Source organism: Arvicanthis niloticus, unplaced genomic scaffold (genome assembly GCF_011762505.2).
Source record: "Arvicanthis niloticus isolate mArvNil1 unplaced genomic scaffold, mArvNil1.pat.X pat_scaffold_279_arrow_ctg1, whole genome shotgun sequence".
Classification (NCBI taxonomy): domain Eukaryota; kingdom Metazoa; phylum Chordata; class Mammalia; order Rodentia; family Muridae; genus Arvicanthis; species Arvicanthis niloticus.
The window spans coordinates 58,620-66,831 of NW_023045941.1; the positions used below are offsets into that span (position 1 = coordinate 58,620).

The following is an 8,212-nucleotide window of genomic DNA, read 5'->3' on the forward strand; positions in this document are numbered from 1 at the left end:
AAAGCAAGATTCAGATTTAAAATCACTTCTAATGATGATGATAGAGGACTTTAAGAAGGACATAAATAACACTCTCAAAGAATTTGAGAACAGGTAAACAGAAGCCCTTAAAGAGAAAACACAAAAATCCCTTAAACAATTAGAAGAGAACACAAACAAACAGGTAAAGGAATTGAACAAAACCATCCAGGACATAAGTAGAAACAATAAAGAAATCACAAAGGGAGACTATGCTGGAGATAGAAAACCTAGGAAAGAAATCAGGAGTCATAGACGCAAGCATCACCAACAGAATACAAGAGATAGAATCTCAGGTGCAGAAGATACCATAGAAAATATTGACACAACTGTCAAAGAGAATGTAAAATGCAAAAAGTTATTAACACAAAATATCCAGGAAATTCAGGACACAATGAGAAGACCAAACCTAAAGATAATAGGTATAGATGAGAGTGAAGATTCCCAACTTAAAGGGCCAATAAATATCTTCAACAAAATTATAAAAGAAAACTTCCCTATTCTAAAGAACAAGATTCCCATAAACATACAAGAAGCCTACAGACCACCAAATAGACTAGGCCAGAAAACAAATACCTCCCGTCACATAGTAATCAAAACACCAAGTGCACAAAACAAAAAAAGAATATTAAATGCAGTAAGGGAAAAAGACCAAGTAACATGTAAAGGCAGACCTATCAGAATTACACCAGACTTCTCACCAGATACTATAAAAGCTAGAAGATGCTGGACAGATGTCATACAGACCCTAAGAGAACACAAATGCCAGCCCAGGCTACTATACCCAGCAAAACTCTCAATTACCATAGATGGAGAAACCAAGATATTCCATGACAAAACCAAATTTACACAATATCTTTCACAAACCCAGCATTACAAAGGATAATAGCGGGAAAGCTCCAATACAAAGATGGAAATTATACCCTAAGAAGAGCAAGAAAGTAATCCTCTTCCAAAAAAAATCCAAAAGAAGATAGCCACACAAAGATAATTCCACCTCTAATAACAAAAATAACAAGAAGTAACAATCACTGTTCCTTACTATCTCTTATCATCAATGGACTCAATTCCCCAATTAAAAGACATAGGCTAATGGACTGGATATATAAAGAGGGCCCAGCATTTTGCTGCATACAGGAAACCCACCTCAATGACAAAGACAGACTCTACCTTAGAGAAAAAGGCTGGAAAACAATTTTTCAAGCAAATGGTCCCTAAGAAATTATCTTGATACTAAAATTTGTTTTGAGAATTGTATATTGCAGAATACACAGCCTTGGTATATCTACTCATCAAGCATACTGAGCAGACCTGCTCGAACCTCCGATGTCCTGGAATTCCAGCTGGATGCAGTGAAGAGACAGCATCAGAAGCTTATCAATTTACTCTTCCCCCTGCCCCTCTTCTAATATCTCAACACCCATAATCAGCTTGAAGAAGTTAATGAAGACTCAGCATTCAATTCAAAAGCTTATCAATTTACTCTTCCCCCTGCCCCTCTTCTAATATCTCAACACCCATAATCAGCTTGAAGAAGTTAATGAAGCCTATTCCCTGGGCTTGGGGACTGAGGTGGTTAATATTGGGTTGTCTTTCTAGGGAAAAGTAGTGGTTTTGTTGGAACAGGGAAGATTAGCTAGGATTTATTGCATAGCCATAACCTATTGATAGAAATATGTATAATTGTTATTAAGATGAAGTTACAATTTCTTAAATGGTACAAAATTTACTTTGATTTCAAATTTAAGTTTTTCATTGGTACAAGCTTCTTATTAATATAAAAGTGAGATGAATATTGTTACTCTCATAGGCATTGTACCTATATAACACATTTAGCAATACAAGGCTTAGACCCAGTCCTTCTTTAACTTTTTTAACTTATTTGAGATGGTTAGCCTGTGAGTTAAGGGCCTATAGCAAATTCATGGCTTTGAGTTTATTGCTAGGGTGTTTTCTATATTTATTTAGAAATAGCTGAGAGGAGTTAACAGACAACAGTCCAGATTACCTTACACAGATAGTTGGTTTTCAAAACATCAGAAGTCCACAGAATTGACATTACAAACATTTCTGTATTAATGTTCATTTTGATCAGAGACCTGTCTGCTCCTGACAGCTCCCTGTCTTGAATTCTAAGAAGAAAATAAGCATCTTTGGAGTTACTCCAGTTGTGGTGAGACAGCCACTAGGCAAGAATTGCCTCTTTCCATCTACAGACAAATTACTGTCCAGAAAAGGAGACACTTGTGGAATAGTCGACTGATTATATCTGCCAATACAGAGTAATCAGCCCTTAATAATTCTGCATCACTAGGTCTGTCAGATGATCCTGGGCCAGAAGGCTGAAGATCAGATGCTCCAACGTTTTGTAGTATAGGGACTGTCCAGGTGTTCAGTGGTCTCTATAAATTGGCTAAGGTTTAGAAGCTATGCTTTGTGCTTCCCATAATTTCAGTTAACTCAGTCATTCTGGATTTCTGACAGGGTTGAAAACTTATAGTCTCATAGCCAATCCTGGCTATTTGCTTTGAGAAAATGGTTTTCAGCTGACATTCATTCTAAAGTCAAGAAAAAAGCCAGGTTCAGAACTAAGTCTTTTAGTCAGGAGAGATGACAGAGGTTTTTGGTTAGTCAACAAAATGATGGACTGGGTACTAGGTCTATCTTTTACCTTACTAACACAAATTGGTATAGTTATGCTCTAATTGTATTTTGAGAGAAAAGTTTTATTTTAACAGAAAGGGTGATATGTAGGAGGAGCTAAGGTGGGAGGAGTATGGAGAGGAAGAGGAGGAGTAAGAAGAGGGGGAGGAGAAGGAGAGAAGAAACTAGATGATGAGAGAGAGAAAGAGAGAGTGAGGGGGCGGGGAACATGGAGGCTGATGTTTGTGTGTCTCTGACAGTCAAAGATAGTTGATATATCTAGGTTGGGTATTGGGTATTACCAAACTTATAAAGCCTTTAATTAACATTTAAAAATTGTATAAAAGCAAAAAGGAGAAGGGGACATGGGATAGGGATTTTCTAGGGAGGGGAAATGGGGAAAGGGAATGGCATCTGAAATAAATAAAATATCCAACAAAAATAAATTTAAAAAACTTTAAATAAATATTGTAAATATGTTGACATTTTTTAAAAAAAGAATCTTCTTCTTTCTCCTCCTTCTCCTCCCAGAATATCTTATACAGCACTCAGCCCTCTTGTGATTATGCATGTGAACACGATTCCCTAATGGTGAGATGTAATGAGGAAACAGGCCTCGTGAACATGTTAGGCTGCAGAGTAGTTACAGGAACAGGTGCACAGTCAGACAACCTGCAGAGCTGCTAAGTAGCTAACAGGTAGGACACATGTATCACGTGGACACTCAGGACAGCAGATAATTCATGCCCTAGTCAGAAGAGAATACAACAGTTTTATCACATTGCTCAGAATGACACATAATTTAAAAAAAACATTCCACTTATTCTTGTAATCTTGGATTTCCAGATCATAGTTAACCATGAGTAACAAAACCATGAAAGATGTTCTGTTGAATAAAGAAGACCATTGTCTCAGACAAGAGGTGGATAAACAGGTACCCTAGAACTGAAGACAACGGATTCCAGGTTGCAATGACCCACAGAGGTGCATCCGAATGCACATTGCACCTCCATTTCCCCACACAAGGAAGCTTTGCTGGCTTGACTGATCGCCCCACACCAGTGTGAAGAGGCAGATCCCTCACACAAAGAAACTTACAAGCTAATGGTAGGTGAGCATCTGGAAAGACTCTTTGTTAAGACATGTTTTCCCCCAGCCCCAGACCCTAGACACTGCACTATTTGTCTCCCAGCAAATCATGAACCTCATCCAGATGACTGACTATTTCATCCCATCATCATGACAGATTTCGCTCCTGTCCTCAGCTGGTGGGAACTTAACTCTCCCACTCCAGGAGGGCCCCTCCCCAAGTTCTCTGAAGCAAGTTGTATGTAAATATTTATGCTTTCTTCTCGCATTCCACCTTGACAGCCTACCTTCTACTGAGTTGACATAATGGGAGAAACCATGACAACGAAAGCAAATGTGTGACATACATCTGCCTTCTCAAATACTGGTGAAAACAGGATCTGAAGGAACAAATAAGGATACATGCATGGATCATGTTCACAGTGATGAAAAGAAAGCATGAATGACCATTTAATTAGCTTGTCCAGAGACCCATAGCTTGGAAATTGCACCCAAATCCTGACCCAAGTACCTCCTTCTATTGGACAGATTTAATTGTTCTATGACCTCTCTCTCTCTCTCTCTCTCTCTCTCTCTCTCTCTCTCTCTCTCTCTCTCTCTCTCTCTCTCCTCCCTCCCTCCCTCCTTCTTTTCTTCTCCCTCCCAACCCCACACATTTGGATAATTTGGCATTTAATTTTAAATCACCTACAAAACTAATCATTAATATTCACACTTCACAAATTCATCTCTGAATTGAAGATCTGATATTGTAGAAAGGTATCTTTGAGGTACCTAGACCTGACTTGAAGAAAACAAGAAGCCATAACAGAAAAATCCAGTGCCCTGGAGAACCAGACATGAGCCACAGGTCTCTCCCAAACACAAACTAATTAAATAACCTCCAGGGCTTGCTGGTCCCTTATCTCCAAAATCAGAGTCTAGACTTAACTCTGCTGAGTGCCCTTCGAACTCTAAGATCTCCTCAGAAAACATGTAATTCCATCTCCATGCATCTGTGGTTCCTTAGCCTGATATTTTTGTTGGGCTCCTCACAGTGGGAGAGAAGAGTGTCTCTGATTCTTTTGCCTGTTCTTGGGACCCTTTTCCTCTTACTGAGTTGCCTCATCCAGCCTTGTGCCTAGTCTTGTGTATCTTGTCATGCTGTGTTTGGTTGGCATCCCTGGGAGGCCTGCCCTTTTCTGAAGGGAAACAGAAGAGAGTAGATCTGGGGCAGGGGGGCATGAGGGAGGAGTGGAACTGGGGGAGTGGAGGGACGGGAGGCTGAGGTCAGAATGTATTATATGAGAAAATAATAAATTAATTTAAAAAGTGACCTGCCCCTAGAGGCGTTGCAGGTGTGGCTGCTGTGTCACATGTGCGTCAGAAGGTGGCAGAGAGGACAGAGGCTATATCTACACTCTGTTCTGACCTGCGAGCATCTGAATGTCAGTAGTCTAACATAACCTGAAAAAACAGTGAGTCTGAGAAGACCAAAAGTCCAGCGACAGGCAGGCCCAGATGGGCTCCCAGGATGGGGAGCAAGTCAGAGACTAGAAGAACCCCACCCAGAACCATGAGCCCTGGACAGGAGTGAGCCTAAGACCGAGCACCCTAGCAAAGGACCACTCGAGCAAGCCAGGCAAGGAGCAAGCCCAAGATGACCATCAGTCTGGCATTATGGAGCTCCGACAGGGAACTAGCCTGAGATGACCACCAGTCCCATGCTGCACAGACCTTGAGGGGAGCAGATGATAGATGGCCAAGATGACCCCTGCCCAGCTCCATAATGTACAAGCACTCCTGAGACCACTCTTGAGATGACCCCAGACACTCAGAGACCCTGGACACCACTAAGAGGAGCAAGTAAGTGGTGGAGAAATGGAAGAGAAAAAGAAACAGAAGGATGTGGCCACAATGAAGAGAGGCAGAACTGAAGACTCCAGGATAGTGAAGAAGAACCTGATGTGAGTAGTCAGTGGTGCCACTTGTGACCAAGGTGAGATCCTGGCCTGTGCTGCCACCAAGGGCCACATCTGGGCTTGTGACCCTGCAGCAGTTGGAATCTGTTACCACCAAGGACCATCTGGATGTCCCTGGGCTGGGCTGCTGCCTAGGGGAATGATGTCTGAGGGTTGTGCAAAACTGGGGCCACCCCTCACCTGGGCACCATGAGAGAGCTGGCCCTGGGAACATGAGATCAGGAGAGCTGCCCCCGACCCCAGCCAGCTTCAGTACTCTGGAAAGCAGGCCCTGTACATTGTGGGAGTTGCAAGTAAGCAGGACCTGAGGATAGAAGCATGGGAGACCTACTTGTCTTTTATGCAGTGGTGTAGACAAGGGATGGAGAACCTCCTTCCTTCTTGCCCTTCACCATCTGAGGCAGGTGTGAGACCTGACCCAGGGGTCAGGAAAGCAAGCCAGCTATCCCTGCCCCTCACAGCTACAGCACTTGAGAGAGCCATTCCTGTACCTCACCTGGGGAGTACAGTAGAGCTGAGCCCAGTGACAGGGGTGCAGGTGAGCTAGCCCTGAGGCAGTGAGCATGGGAGAGCTGGGTTGGCCTTGTCACTTGTCTGCTGTACTATGAAATGAGGGAGAGATGACCTCTAACACCATCTACAGCAGGCTGGAGAGATGGCCCCAAGGTCACCAGAGCAGGAGAGCTGACCCTGCCCCTCACCTGCTGCAGCACTTGGGAGAGCAGGCTGTGCACCTCACCTGGGCAGCACAGTAGAGCTGACCCTATGGTGGGGGTATGGGTGAGCCAGCCCTAGGGCTTTGAGCACAGAAGAGCTGTCCTCCTAACTTGTCTACCCCCCTTCCACACTCTCACCTTGCTACCTGTGGCAGGCAGGAGAGCTGGCTCTGGAGTTATGAGAGCAGAAGATCTGGCCCTGCCCCTCACCTGGACCCTTGGGAGATCAGGCCCTGAACTTCACCTGGGTGGGCAGCACAGTAGAGCTGGCCCTGAATGTGTGGTTGCAAGTGAGGCTGGCCAAGGGCATGAGAGGCCTGCCTCCTGTCTGGTGGACCGTGGCACAAATGAGGGAGAGGCATCCTCTTCCCCTCCCTTGTCCCTCACCATCTATGGAAGGCTGCAGAACTGGCCCTGGGGCCATGAGAGTGGGAGAACTGGACATGTCTCTCACAGGGTGCAACACTCTGAAGAGTGGGCCCTGTACCTCACCTGGGCAGCAGGATAGATGGCCCTGGTTGTGGGGTTTGCTGGTGAGCCAGTCCCAAGGACATGAGGTTGGAAGATCTGGAAGGCTGACCAGCTCAGATATCTCTCAGGCCCAGATCCAAGGCTTTAAATTGGCCCACTCCAACATCTACCCTATAGATGAACTGCTGGAGTGTGTGAAGCAGCTAGTCCTACAGATCCAAAACTCCAGGATGTCACAGGACATGCATGACACAGGACAACAGGGTATCTGAGAGGAGTCCCTGGGAAGTTCCAGTATTAATAGAGTAGCAGAAGCCAGAGACATTGAACCAGACCAATGAGTCACTGCAATGAACATTTGTGAGAAAAGAGGTGTGGACAAAAGGGTACCCTGTGGAACACACTGTGACACACTACAGCTTCCACAATGATTTTTTTCTCTGTTGGGGCGAGGTTGCAAGGGTGGAGGACGAGTATGAAGAGAGGGGGAGATGAGTGGGATTGGGGTACATGATATGAAGTTCACAAAGAACCAATACAAAGTTTAAAAGTATTTACTATGGGGTAGGGGAAAGAAGTGAATGAACAGGAAGCTGACTCAACAGGTAAAAGCACTTGCTGAGCAAGCATGATCGCCTGAGTTCCATCCCCAGAAGCCACAATGGAAGGAGAGCATGGGCTGTTGTCCTCTGACCGCTACAGGCACAGGGTAGCACACAGTCCTCACATGCTTGCTTGCATGCACATGCATGTACATGCCTGCGCATGTGCACATGCACACACGTGCACACATACACACACAACAGATAATAACAATAAAAATTGTAAAGCAGTAAATAAAAATTATTGAAATTCGAGAGTAATCAAAAATAAAAGTTAAATGGATGTATTTATTTGCCTATCAAATTAGAAAATAGCTCTAGATTTTAATTTTTCTAATAGCCAAATAATGTGACTAGAAATTGGAGATATAGAGAAAAAAATCATCACCAACACCTATAGTCCCGCCAGACAAAAATAACTGTCATATTTCTTTTGAGGCAAGGTCTTACTGTATAACCCGTGTTGAATGTGTGTTCTAGAGCTCATCTCAGCCCGTGTACGGGAGATTCTAGGGCACCCACCACACTCAGCTCCTGATAACACTTAACCAAAATCCTTCACAAACACCATGTTCTCCTGCTGTATCTTTTTTATTTTAATTCGGAGGTGATTATCTCTCCCAGGGTTTGTGTCATAATTTAACCAACTCCCTGTAGGGGACAATATTGTTGTTATTATAAGTAATGCAGAACAACTATCCCCATATAGATA

At 43.7% G+C, this 8,212-nt stretch overlaps 1 non-coding gene across 1 annotated transcript; it reads left to right on the plus strand.

Annotated features, from left to right (window-relative positions):
* The first annotated feature begins 5,065 nt into the window (after positions 1-5,065).
* Positions 5,066-5,194, plus strand: LOC117701856 (small nucleolar RNA SNORA17). Its single transcript, XR_004605885.1, has one exon. It is a non-coding gene; the product is annotated as a small nucleolar RNA SNORA17 (small nucleolar RNA).
* The last annotated feature ends 3,018 nt before the right edge of the window (positions 5,195-8,212 follow it).